Source organism: Dromiciops gliroides, chromosome 1, assembly GCF_019393635.1.
Source record: "Dromiciops gliroides isolate mDroGli1 chromosome 1, mDroGli1.pri, whole genome shotgun sequence".
NCBI lineage: Eukaryota > Metazoa > Chordata > Mammalia > Microbiotheria > Microbiotheriidae > Dromiciops > Dromiciops gliroides.
The window spans coordinates 441,585,436-441,599,830 of NC_057861.1; positions in this window are offsets into that span (position 1 = coordinate 441,585,436).

A 14,395-nucleotide genomic window follows, 5' to 3' on the forward strand; every position below is an offset into this window, starting at 1 on the left:
AATATTTCTGGATCCCAGATTCATGACCTATGAACATGTAGAGATGAAGTCCTTTGAGGGCAGGAGTAGAAATCAAAAGTCCCTGGAGTTGACCTCAGAACATGGGCAGGGCCAGATGGAACATGGGTAAACGGAGTCACCAACCAACAAAGGCACCCATAAGGATGGGAGCTGGGAAATATAGTAAGTATTTTGTTGTTTGTGCTGTGAAAATCCTGTGTTGGCCTATTGTTACCTTCTGGGAATATCTGATCTTATGTTTTCCAAGATGATGATGATGGTAGTAATAATAATAACAACTAACATTTATATGTCTCTATGTGCCAGGCACTGTGCTAAATGCTTTACAGCTATCTCATTTAATCCTCACCTGGGAAGTGGGTGCTGAGGAATGAATGAAGAAGCTCATTTATTCCCTAGAGGGAAATTTTTATAAATTGTATTATATATTGTTATCTATAAAAAATTTAATAAATGAAAAATAAACCATAATGAGTAAACTATAAAGTAACTTTTGAGAGTTAACTGCAGAAACTAGGTGTGGGAGGCACTGCACCATTTAATAGCAATGCTTCTTCTCCAATAACTCTTGTCTTATTTTCCTAGAGGAGTCTCCACCTTGCAAAGCAAACATTTTACTCATCTTAGTAGTAACACTTCAGAAAATCAATGTCACTCATTAAAAATCAAACCAAGCCAAACCCAAACCAAACCAAAACAAAGAGCCTAAAACCTCTTTGAATGCTTCAGTACCTCTACAGCATCTAATTTGAGGGTTTTTGTTCTGAGAGAGGCCTGGAGGGGGAGGAAACACAAGGGTGTAAGCAAGGTAAAAGAACAGGAGTGACTGATGTCTATGGAAAGCTCTGTCAGACTTGTCCTTGGTGTTGTTTGTCCAGAGATGCTTATATGACAAAAGAAGTGTCAGCACCTGTGTGAAGTCTCATTCTTCAGTACTCTTCTCTTTGCCAGAAGAGGAGGCCTCAGTGAAATGCTTGTCATGTTTAATTGGAAAAATCATTCTGCACAATGGAGGGGGACTGACAAGCCCCTATTAAAGGCCTGAATTAAGTTTGTTTGGCAAGGTTGATTTAGGCACTGAAAGTGACTGGCTTTTGGTTTCTCCCAATTAAGCAGACCACTGGCAGGAAAAGAAATGACTTCTCTTTTCAATGTTACATGATGGCATCAAGAACTGTCTTCCTTCTTTTTCTACTTGCCTCAGTCTCCTTCCTGGTTCTTTGCTTTCCCCACTACCCCTTCTTTTGGGGAGATTTTTTTTTCTCTCTCTTATTTTTTTTTCCAATTAAATGTAAAATTAATTAAAAAAAAATTTGAGCTTCTAGTTTTCTTCCTCCTTCTCTTTTCCCCTTCTTGAGAAGGCAAGCGATTTGATATAGATTATACATGTTCAGTCATGCAAAACATATTTCCATATTAGCCATGTTGCAAAAGAAAACATAGACTGAAAAAAACCCCCAAGAAAAATAAAGTAAAAAAATACGCTTCAATCTGCATTCAGACTCCATCAGTTCTCTCTCTGAATGTGGAGAGCATTTTTCACTATGGGTCCTTTGGAATTGTCTTGAATCATTGTATTGCTGAGAAGAGCTAAGTCATTCATGGTTGATCATTGTAGAATATTGCTGTTACTGTATACATTGTTCTCCTGGTTCTGCTCACTTCACTTTGTCTTGGTTTAGATGAGTCTTCCCAAGTTTTTCTAAGACTATGCTGCTCATTATTTATAGTATTCCATCACAATCATATACTACAACTTGTTCAGTCATTCCCCAATGGATGGACATCCCCTCAATTTCCCATTTTTTTCCACCACAAAAGAGCTGCTATAAATATTTTGGGACATATATGTCCTTTTCCTTTTCCTTTGCTCTCTTTGGGATACAGACATAGCAGTGGTATTGCTGGGTCAAAGGGTATGCACACTTTTATAGCCCTTTGTACATAGTTCCAAATTGCTCTTCAGAATGGTTGGACCAGTCCACAACTCCACCAACAATGTATTAGTGCCCCAGTTTTTCCACACTCCCTCCAACATTTGTCATTTTCCTTTTTTGTTATGTTAGCCAATCAGATAGGAGCGTCTTTGCTCCTTTATGCCATCTTGTCTTTTATTTATGAGCTTGTGATATGGAGGTCAGTGATGGCTTTGCCATTTTTATGACAGGAAAGATGATAGATCTTCCTTTTCCTTGGGACAAAAAGAGGTATGCCTCCTGACTACTTATAGAAATTTAAGATGAGCTATAATCTCCCTGAGAGTGCTAGAAGACCTGTGTTAAAATTTGGCCTCAGACTCTTGGGAGCTGTGTGATTTTAAGCAAGTCACTTAACCTCTGCCTCCCTCAGTTTCCTCATCTGTAAAATGGGAATAATTAACTAACACCTACATCCTAGACTGTTTGTGAGAAGAAAATGAGATAATGTTTGTAAAACACTCTGCAAATCTTAAAATGCTATTTAAATGCTTGATACTTATTATTATTATTATTATTATTTTTAGTGAGGCAATTGGGGTTAAGTGACTTGCCCAGGGTCACACAGCTAGTAAGTGTTAAGTGTCTGAGGCCGGATTTGAACTCAGGTCCTCCTGACTTCAGGGCCGGTGCTCTATCCACTGTGCCACATAGCTGCCCCGATACTTATTATTATTAAGGTCTTGATGGGCCTGATCTGGGGTCATAAATTGAAAGAGACTTGGAATCTGATCCTCTTCATTTGACAGATGAGGAAGCCAAGACACAGAAATGATCCCAAGTTTATTATCACATAAGCAGTAAGTGACAGAGCCTGCATTTAAACTCAGCCTCTGAATTTTAAGTCAATGCCCTTTCCTCTCCCCCAACTTCTCTTATTTGAGGTATAGGCATAGTGGGAGAAGGTACAGGCTCTTGGGTTGCAAGGGTCCGGTTCAGGCAGGACATATTCCAGAAGGTTTTTTTAAAGCAAATTTCTAACATCAGCTTAAAAATAATTGTGGTTTGTCTTTCTCTGGGATATGCAATGCTATGGGAAATCTGATTAATTTGGAGTTCTGGTTATTTGAATCCTTGTTAGTCAAAGTTTGAGTCTAATTTGAAATACAACGTATTTGGAGAAAAAACCCTATATTCTCTGTGTGCCTGTGTTTGTGGCAGTGTCTACTTTACATAGGAACCTCTATGATGGTAGGGTCTGTCCTATTTTAATTTTTATTTAGTGTGTTCCTCATGGGTGAGTGATGCACTTCTTATGTGTGTTTTCTTTCTCTGTTCTTCTGAATTCCTTGAAAAAACAGCAGCACCAACAACAAAACTTCCATTTTGTAGAAAAACTCCCTTGAATAGGTCGAGCTAACTCAAGATCCACAATGGGTTAGCATAAGAAAAAAAAATAACTAGGACAACTCCCTACTCCCACTAAGTGGGAGAACTAATTGCTTCTGCATCTCTATTCTACTTACCCCTTGATGCATCTCTCAACTCAAGATACCTAGTGCAGGAATGGAGCTTGGGGGCTGCCAGTGTCATCACTTCTCAGTTAAGTGTAATGGGAGGGAGGGAAATGAATAACTTTGAAAAGGCTCTCTTTGCTGAGGGCTTGGGGATCAGTTGCCTGAAGGGGTGGGATTGCTGTCTTGTATTTTCCAACCTCCTCTTGGGAAAAAGCTATCCTTGTGATTTAATGAAGCGGAAAAGCCCGGGACTGTAAATTGGTGTTGTGTTACAGATTTTATGCCACTGAATTGTTATTGTTTCTTTGCGTTACATTAACATAATATAAATTCAGCAATTATTGAATAATTTAAAAAGACTGTGGAATTACTTTCAGGGCAGCAGAAGACAAACTCATTCAGGATGGGCCTGTAATTGTTTTTATCGGATTGCTCAGTCGGATGCTACAGTGCTTTGCTATGCCCACCCTTTGTTTTATTGGGAGGGAAACCCTTTCTGCAAGTTTACCTCACCTTTCTTTCTTTCACCTTCTGCCTCTGTTCAGTAGAGGGCATCCTTAGCCCATCTTTTCAAAGGGATAACAATGGTAAGACACCAGCCAAGACTCAACTTGCTTGTTGGTTTGGCTATAGGGGCAGTTTCTAACTTGCATATGGAAACACTTGGATTCTGGATGCTACCCTGCTAAATAAACAACCTCCCAACCCTGGGATATTAGAACCAGGACATTTACTACTGACTGGTCACATTCTTGAGTTCTTTATGCTGTTATATTGGGACCAGAGCCTTTTCCTGAAGCCATGGGTACTCAGTTGTCTAAGAGAAAAACTAAAAGTTATTTGATAGCATGTTTTGTGGGAGTAAGTTTGTGCTGTCTTGTTGGGCTAAAGAAAAATAATCCACAAGTTAGGAAAGAACATTGCATTTTGCAAAACCTGAAACTAAGAACTGAGGGCTGGCTCTCAGAATGATTGGAGTAGAGGTTTACCGATGTGGTACCTTTGAGGGGCCCTGGGAGGCCTCACTGCTACAAAATACCTAATCCACATAGATGACATGGTGTCTGAAATTTCACCATCAGGGAGTCATTTCTTTGGGTTCTGTGACTGGAGAAATAGCAAGCTACAGTGAAAAATCCATTTGTGTTGGAAGACTTGAGTTTATATTCCAACTCTGATATGAGCTATGTGACAATGAGCAAATCACTTTTCATCTCTGAGCCTCAGTTTTCTCATCTGTAAAAATGGGGACAAGAATTCCTTGTGCCACCTATCTCCCAGGGCTATTGTGAGGAGAGTGTTTTGCAAACCTTACTGGGGGAGCGTACACGGGGAGTTATTAAGGTACAGATACTCTTTGGAAGGGTAATTCATTGCACTAATTCACACTAAACTTTTAGTGAATTCTCATTCTTCTCTCCAGACATGAAGGCAGCTTGAAAACACTGGGTACCTGACGGAGGAAAGGGAACGGAGACAAATTTTAGGCCCACATCACAGTTTCATTGAGGGTGAGTCCTGTGGGTAGACCAAAAAGGGTTTTTTTCTTTTCTTTTCTTTTTTTTTTTTTTGGTGGGGCAATGAGGGTTAAGTGACTTGTCCAGGGTCACACAGCTAGTAAGTGTCAAGTGTCTGAGGCCGGATTTGAACTCAGGTCCTCCTGAATCCAGGGCCAGTGCTTTATCCACTGCGCCACCTACCTGCCCCCCCAAAAAGGTTTTGAAACATTTGCACAGTAACTTGCTGGACATATAATTTCTAGAAATGCTTTAGGGGTATGTGTGTGCTGTTGTTTGGTGAAAATTTTTAGGAGTCTGATTACAAGATGAAATATATGATGGATGGACCTTTAGGATTCAAACCTACATTTGGGGAGCTGCATGCTTGAGGGAGTTGCCCACCCAGATAATGAGAAGATAGTTACAACAGCTCTGGACCATTGCTCTGTTTATTTATCTATTCATATAGTCATTCATTCATCTATCTATTTATTTCCAGTGAGCAAATATTCATTTTTTTCTCTTGTCACCTCCATCTACCCATGGAAAGAAAGAAAAAAGGAAAAGGAAAGAAGGAAAGAAAGAAGGAAGAGAGAAAGGAAGGAGTCAAAGAGAAAAAAGAAGGAAGGAAAGAAAGAAGCCCTATATTATATAAACACAGTCAAGTAAAACACATTCCTGGGGGCACCTAAGTGGCGCAGTGGATAAAGCGCTGGCCTTGGATTCAGGAGGACCTGAGTTCAAATCCAGCCTCAGACACTTGACACTTAACTAGCTGTGTGACCCTGGGCAAGTCACTTAACCCTCATTGCCCTGCAAAAACCAAAACCAAAACCAACACCCCCCCCCCCACATTCCTACACTGATTACATCCAAAAATGAATTTATTATTCTGATTATTTGTACATTGTCTCTCTATTATGAGGGGGCAGCTGGCTTCTTTATGGGTCTTCTAGAATCATGGTTGATCACTTATTTGATCAGAGTCCTTAAGTCTTTCAAAATTGTTCATTTTTATATTAGTGTTATAGTTTAAATTGCTTTCCTAGTTCTTTTCACTTCACCTCACATGGTCTTCCAGTGTCTCTTTGAAACCCTCTTTTCCTCATTTATTACAGCACACTAGTATCCCACTACATTCATATACCACAATTTATTCCTCCATTATTTTTAAAAATATTACACTACCTGCTTAACATCATAGTTTGAAGAGAGTAGAAAGAAAGCTCTTTTGCTCTTCAAAAAGGAGCTTGCTGCTCTTTCCCGTTCTCTCCGTTCCCTTCCTCCATTGTCTAGTTTTCTTTCTCTCTCTCTCTCTCTTTTTTTTTTTTTTTTTTGGTGAGGCAGTTGGGGTTAAGTGACTTGCCCAGGGTCACACAGCTAGTAAGTGTTAAGTGTCTGAGGCCACATCTGAACTCAGGTCCTCCTGACTCCAGGGCCAGTGCTCTATCCACTGCGCCACCTAGCTGCCCCTAGTTTTATTTCTTTTAAATTATTTTGGAGCAAGGGAACAGCATACAGAGCAAATTGCAAATGGTCTTTCAGCCTAAGGGGAGCATTGTGAGCATTGTCACACCTGGGAAGAATAAGAACCTTGGCTCTTATCAGCAAAGCAATTAAATTCTCTTTGATAACCAGAAAAACGAGTCTCTCAGTGATCTGGGAAGGATTTTTTCTCCCTCTACCACCCTTTTTTTTTTGTGGTACTGCCTTAGGGGATTTGGGAGCAAGGGATGATGATATTTTGACCAATTTCTCCATCTTTTATTGTGTGGCCCTGACTTCCTGTCATTCCCACTCTAAGTATCCCTCTTTTCTACTGACTGATCTTGCTTTCCAAAGTAATTAATGCCATTGCTGGTTGAAGGAGGTTGGGCCAGTGTTTAATGGAAAGAAAAAGAAATGAAACTGAAATGAAAATGTGTAAAAATTAATGAGCTGATTAAGCATCACTGAATAAGCTAGAGAAGGTCTAGTTCCCTTATTAATCTTTTTCTGTCTTAGGTCTTCCCTTGAGAGGGCACAAGCTCCTTGGGTCAAGTCAGTAGGTGTAGGCAGGCAAAGGAGTTGAAGATTCAGGTGAGTCTTTATTAGCTTATTATTTCTGTAAAGTTTCATTTCTGGTTGTGTTCAAATATACTAACTTCAGCTACAGCAGAAGCCGCTGTCCATTCTCATTTTGAAAGGAAAAGTCATCCTGATACTGTAGTTCATCAGTGGCTGCGTATGTGTGTGATTTATTGTCAGAGAGATTGTATTTGCCAGTTGCAAAAGAAGATATCATTGACAGGTTGAAAGGCTTAGTCTCTCTGGATTAAGAGTAAGAAATAAAAGAAAGTGTATTTCCCTAAGAAAGAGGGAAGCTTGAAAATTGGGAGGAGGTACCTAAACATCAGTCTTCCTCTTTCTTGAAGTGGATTCCTCAAAGCCAGTTGAATTTATATCAAGGTTTGTTCTTTTTTTGGCTATCAGATCACTCTTTCAAGGGCAGTTAGGTGGCACAGAAAGACTCATCTTCCTGAGTTCAAATCCAGCCTCAGATACTTACAAGCTGTGTGACCCAGAGCAGATCACTTAACCCTGGTTGCCTCAGTTTCCTCATCTGTAAAATGAGCTGAAGAAGGAAATGGCAAAATACTTCAGAATCTTTGCCAAGGAAGCCTCCAATGAGGTGATGAAGAGTTGGACACAACTGAAACAACTCAACAATAACAAAACCACTCTTTCCATGAGTTTCAAGACTTTATTGAACTCTACTCTTTACTCTGGTTCCTTATCATATCCTTGACATCATCAGGGTCAGAAGACATTCTCACAGCTTCTCAACAGAGGACAATGTAGTATGTTTGTCTATGTATATACTTATGTGTAGCTAACATTGGCTCAACTTGTTTAAATCCTTTAGAATTCATTTTTCTCTAATTCTTCCTTCTCTTTCCACTTCTCCCCAAACCTGAGACTCCCACTGTTTAAAATATCTACCCTCCCCTCCCCCAAAGAAAATCAAGTGGAAATAGAGAGTAATGACTATAGTTAAATTCTATTCTTGGGAGCTATGATAAAATTCAGACTTTAAAAGTCAGAGTTGGCATCTTTAAGTGGAGAACAATGAGATTTACCTGGGAGATCAAGTGCATCCACTTGATCTTGGTTGTTTTTATCAAGAAAGTTCTTAGAGGGCAGATAACATGCAGTGCATTTGATTTGTGGATGAATAACAGTGTTTGTTCTGGGACTGAGGGAAGAAAGATGAAATGAAGGTTTGAAAAAAGAATTGGAAAAGTGGTCATACTGAATCAGGGTCCCAGGGTGCATGGTTATTGGTGCTGATATGTGTGTCTATGTGCAAACGGAAAATCATTTGCCTTGGACCTCAAATTCAAAGGAGACTTTACATTTAGCAGATAAGAAAATATTCTATAGGAAGAGAAAATTTGAAAAGTCAATTGGGATTCATATCATGTATGATGTTGCATGAAAGCTAGATTTTTCTTCAAGACAGTATATTTGAACATATAAAATCAGAAAGATATTTGCTAAATTAAAAAATCAAATTATGTCTATTTTAGTAACTTATTTTGTTTAGTCAGAGGTAGGAAGACCTGAATTCAAGTCTCACCTTTTATACATATTCACCATGTGACACTGGGGAGGTTACTTCACCTTTCAATAAACCAGACAAATTTCCAAAACAATCAGTTGCAGAGAAGGTGATAATCTGAAATAGTAGAGGGGGTTCTTACACCAGGAGATCCACATTCTGCCAAAAATTATAGATGCTTTGTGTATTAGAGAATGTAATTAAATTTCAGTTTGTGTGGTACAACTTTAAATGTGATAGAAATTCAGATAAGCATAAGGTGTGGACCCTTTCATATGTGAGCATCTTAAATGCAGAAAGGGGATAAAAAAAACTTTGGCAGATGAAAAATTGATAAAATTAATTTCTAGAAAGAAACAGAGTTTTTCTTTCAAAATGTTAGGACAAATATATATTGTTAGGGGGATTGGACAGAAGACTGAGAGGGCCTATTGGAGGCAGAAAAATGACTGAGGTTGAAGAGCACTGTAGTTCCCCATTTATTTTCTTGTGACTTGTTTTTAGTTTGAGAGATTGCTAAATCACATAATTGGAGACTATGAGAAGATTGAATAAGGCTTGTTGATTTAACAACTGACAGAAAGTTAGATTTCGTGAGTTTTATGTCATAAGGGAAGGATGAATTACTGAATACCAGAAAGCTCTGATATGAGCCACTGAAAGTGATAAAGATCCAAGCAGGAAGAATATAGAAAACAGGAGTAGGCAAGACCATGTCAGGATGGGAAAGGGTAGAGGAATAAGCATTTATATAGCTCCTAATCTGTGCCAGATACTATGCTTTAACAAATGATTATCTCATTTGATCCTCACAATAACTCTGTGAGGCAGGTACTATTATCATTCCCATTGGAGGAAACTGAGGCAAACAAAAGTTAAATGACTTGGCCAGGTTCACATAGTTTCCAAGGCTCTGAGGCTGGATTTGAACTCAGGTCTTCATGATTTCAGACCCAGCTCCCTCTCCACAACACTACATCTAAGGCTTCACTTTATGGAACTTGGAGCCTGCTGATTAGAAATATTGCTTTGCTGGTGGCTGAAGATAAGACTGGAAACTTGTTGATTGAAGAGTGGAATTCTTCTGCAGTTTCATCTTTTGCCCTCCCACACCCCCGAGAGCCCCATATGGTCACATAACTGAATGTTGGGGTCATGAGAAATTTAGCAACAGTAAAAGGTTATGTATACCTATATATATATATATGTATATACATATACATACATACATATACACACATACATAGACATACACACACACACACACACACACACACACACACACATATATATATATATATATATATATATATATATACTTGGGGTCACATAAAAATTTCTCTGGTGAAAAAGGGCTGTGAATGGAAAAAGTTTAAAAAGCTTTGCCCTAGAGTTTGAGATTGGTGAAGTCACTCAGAGATACCCAGTTTTCTGCTGTCCCCTCTGGTAAGACAGAGAAAAACAGAAAGGAAAAGTTTTACATCTGCTTTTCTATTATCATAGCCTGAGATCTGATTGGAAAATGAAGAATCTTGAATGGGTAATTGTATAGGCATGTCTGTATTAACTAGAGAGTCAACTTAAGGAGCTTAAGAAAACTGCCTATCACAATAATAGCATCTATCTTAGTGACCTTTTCAAGGGTGATTGTGAGTTAAAAGAGCTTGTCACTGTTTCACCAGTTCAAAAATTGAAGAAGAACAGATTTGCCCATCAGGGGAGTGATGAGAACCAGAAAGGGAGATGCTGGTAGAAAAGAGGTTTTATGTGATATAGACAGATCCTAACGGGACTAAGCATTGTAAAGAAAGCTCTTTGAGGGAAGGGAGTCAGCAGTGCATTTGCTCTATTTGTGAATGAATAAAATGCACTGGAAGTTCTTACACATTTAACTTAACAATAAGAGAAAAGCAAAAATAATTATAGCATTAATTATAATGTTGTATAAATGTTATGTAAATTAATATAAAATGAAAGAATAATCAATAAATCACAGTCCACTCATAACCCTCAATACTCTCAATGATTCATGGTGTCCATAGAGGAATAATGGGAATATACTCAGAGAGACACCTAGAAGGGAAGCACACAAATGAAGAAAACCCATGTACTTGCAGCAATTCTGGACTTTGTAACTCTCAGGTTCTCATTCAGTCCTGCCACGTTTCCAATTCCTTTTCTTAAAGAACAAAGAAGGAAGGCAGCTAGGTGGCACAGTGGATAAAACACCAACCCCGGATTCAGGAGGACCTGAGTTCAAATCTGACCTCAGACACTTGACACTTACTAGCTGTATGACCCTGGGCAAATCACTTAACCCTCACTGCCCCACAAAATAAACAAACAAACAAACAAATAAATAAATACAAAGAACAAGGAAGGGAGAAAGTATGAAGAATTGATTGAAAGATATGACTGCTAAATAGAATGCAGTGAAAGGAGAGAAGGGAGAGAACAGTAACAATGCTTGAGTGTATATTTTGAACAGTGTGAAGCAATGGTGTGTTTTCATAGTAGGCACAAATGCCCCCAAAAGACAACAAAGACACCTCAAATGTTTAACAAATAGGGCTCCAAATGGCATTGACTATGCAGGGATTACTGCTAATAATACAGACATAATTGTATAGAGGAGCGACAAATCTAACATGTTGAAATAAGGTAGTTAAGTGTTTTTTGGGAAATTTTTTTTCAAGGCAGAGCTATTTACTGATAAGGTAAATCTAACCAGAATCCATTAGATTTTCCTGCTAGTAACACGCTGATGTTGTCCACACACTTTCACCTTTCTGAAGTTACTGAATTAAGGAGTCTTTTTGTAGGTGACACCTCATTTTGTTCCCTCTACCTCTGAGACACTCTGTGCAAAAATAAATTCAGCAAAATCTCTTTCATGCTCCAAATGTACCAGTGCCTAATGGAGAGAAATGCTTACACAAATGAGACTCCATACATGGGCGGGCACTTCGAAATGGAGGTTTCAGCCCCCACAAACCTGCTATTTACTCTAAAGAGGCAATGCCTTGGGTGAACTTGAGGCTTTAAGAATGAAAATCACAAAGAGATGTGGGTTTGAGGGTTTTGAGATCACAAAGCAGAAAGGGTAATACAAGGGTCTGGCAATTTTTATCTCTGTTACAGAGCCAAGGGGGCTGGAAAAGAAAAGAGATCTATAAGCACTTAATGTTTGTGTAAACTGGAGAGCTGTGTGTGCAATGCTATTTATGTTTTGGGTACCAAGTGGCCATTTTTAATTTGGGGAGGGGGTGCTTAATTTGGTAGCTTAACTGAAACTGGGAGTCAGGAATTTAAGAAATACTGTAGAACTTCATTTAAATAGCAACAGAATAAGCTTGACCTAGCTCTGGTCAGAGGCCTTGGATCCAATCTTTAAAATTTTATTGTTCACATTATTCTACTCTCATTTGCCAAGCTTGAGTGAAAGCATTTTGCTGAGTCGAAAACTATGGAAATTTATTGTAATTGAAGTGGGGAAAGAATCACATGTAGTCTCTTCCAATTCTTTCTCCAATTTTTTTTTTCTCTTTTCAGTTCCAGATTTCATGGGAAAATTACTCGACATGGTTACATAGGTCTTTGAATGATGCAACAGTGCCCTGCCCATTTGTCTTTTTATTTCCTAGTTGTATTCAAATGACATTTTCCCACACGACTGCTTTTTTTTTTTTTCTTTCTAAATGAGCAGATAGAACACTTTGATGGCTCTTAAGGGGACTCATTTTCTGAAGTATTCTCCTTGGACTGTCTTTTGTGGAGGAATGGATGATTCCCATGACAGTTAGTACCTGTGCCTGCTCCATTCTGTAGCCATCCATCACCCCCATACTTCTTTAATTAGCAGCTGCAGGTGAATCACTAATTGGCTTCCATGGTTATGAATCCATGAGTGAAGTCATTATAGGTTTACAGTTATAAATCTTAGTCAGGCTTGATTTAAACACAGCAATATTAGAATTCACCACTCATTCCTTAAAACAATAACTTCATTAGGTATTTACAAAACATTAATGATTTTGGGTGGATGTAGGGGGCTTTTTTCTCACTCAGAGAATGAGGGTATGGTGGTAGTAGTTTAAAATTTTTTATTGATGCCTTTTGTTTATATAACACAATTCCCTTACTCAGAAAGCTCTCCTTTGTAACAAATATTAAAAATGAAATGGAAAAAAAGCAATTCAGAAAAATCACTATGGTAATTATGTCTGACAGCATAGAAAATTGCCTATCCATAGTCTCTGACCATTGCAATGAATAGAGGGAGGTACATTTTCTCAGAGTCAAAGCTTGGGCATCATTGTGATACACTTCAATTTATTTTCATTTTATTTAAAAATTTTTTTGTTTATAATGCTGGTTCTGCTTATTCAAATCTGTATAAACATATTCCTAGGCTTCTCTGAAGTCTTCATACTTGTTATTTCTTATGAAGCAGTAATATTCTATTCTATTCATGTACCATAATGTGTTTATCCATTTCCTGACTGATAGACAATGGACTTTGTTTCCATTTAGTTGTTAGGTAGTAGTGATTTTTTTTTGAGGGAGATTAAAAAAAGAGAGAAAAAAAGGAAAATTTGGAAAAATAGAAAAAATGGAAAGGTTAATACTCAATTGACTCCCTCAGAGAACCAGAGGTTAAGAGGTCTAATGCCAGTGGTCTGTTAACCTGAATTAGCATGTGGTTGATCTGCACAAGGTTTTCTCTCTTCTGAATTTAAGGCTGGTAAATAGTGGTTATGGGTAAACTCCTTATTTTGCTAAGTAAGCTTTCTGGAGAATAGTTTAGAGAAAGGGACCCGGCCTGGAGTCAGAAGACCTGAGTTTTAGTTGTACCTCTATAACTATAATAAGCAGCCATGTGATACTTGACAAGCCATTTGCTTTTTCTCTCTAGTCTTTGGTTCCTTCACCTTGTAAACTTCTTGAGGACAAGGAGATCATTTTCTTTTTATTTGTATCTCAGCACTTTGCATAGTGCCTGGCACATGTTAAGCTCTTAACAAATGCTTATTGATTGATTGGTCTATAAAATGAGGTGATTGATTAGGTGATCTCGTGTTTTCTTAGAGCCCAGTTGAAATGTTACTCCCTCCCTTATATATTCTCTGATTCCTTGATTGGCAGGTCTTCCTGACCTCAAGTCTAACGCTCTATCCACTAGACCAAGTGGCACTCAGGGGCCTGAGTGGATCTTACAGTCACCCCTGAACTGAGTGTATTTGGTTCTGATAGGAGGAGGAAATGTGCCTAACCTTGGCATAATTTACAATTTTACTCTGAGGATAAAGCCTAAAGTTGAAATAGGGCCCATTCAGTTTGGCCTGGATGAAATATATCCCATATAAAGCTGGAATTAGAAAGGAGGAGGAGGGGCAACTATGTGGTACAGTGGATAAAGCATTGGCCCTGGATTCAGGAGGATCTGAGTTCAAATCTGACCTCAGAAACTTGACAGTTACTAGTTATGTGACCCTAGGCAAGTCACTTAACCTTCATTGCCCTGAAAAAAAATTAAAATAAAAAATAAAATAAAAAGAGGAGGAACTCCATTGACAACTCAAAGACAAATTTGGGAAGGGGAAGTCACTTCAAAGACTCATATGTGTGTATGGTATGGAGAGGAATGAGGGAGGGGCAGGCAGTAAAGAAATGAGCTTTGTGAATTAGAAAGGATTTGGTTATCAAGGCTGGGAGGATGTTGGGGAGGAATTGGGGTTGCAGAGCAGTAGGATTTGGGGAGAGACAGAGTAAAGAGAAATAGGGAATAAAGAAAAAGAGAATAGAAAACATATTATGCTAATTGCTTCTGTGCTGGGCTTG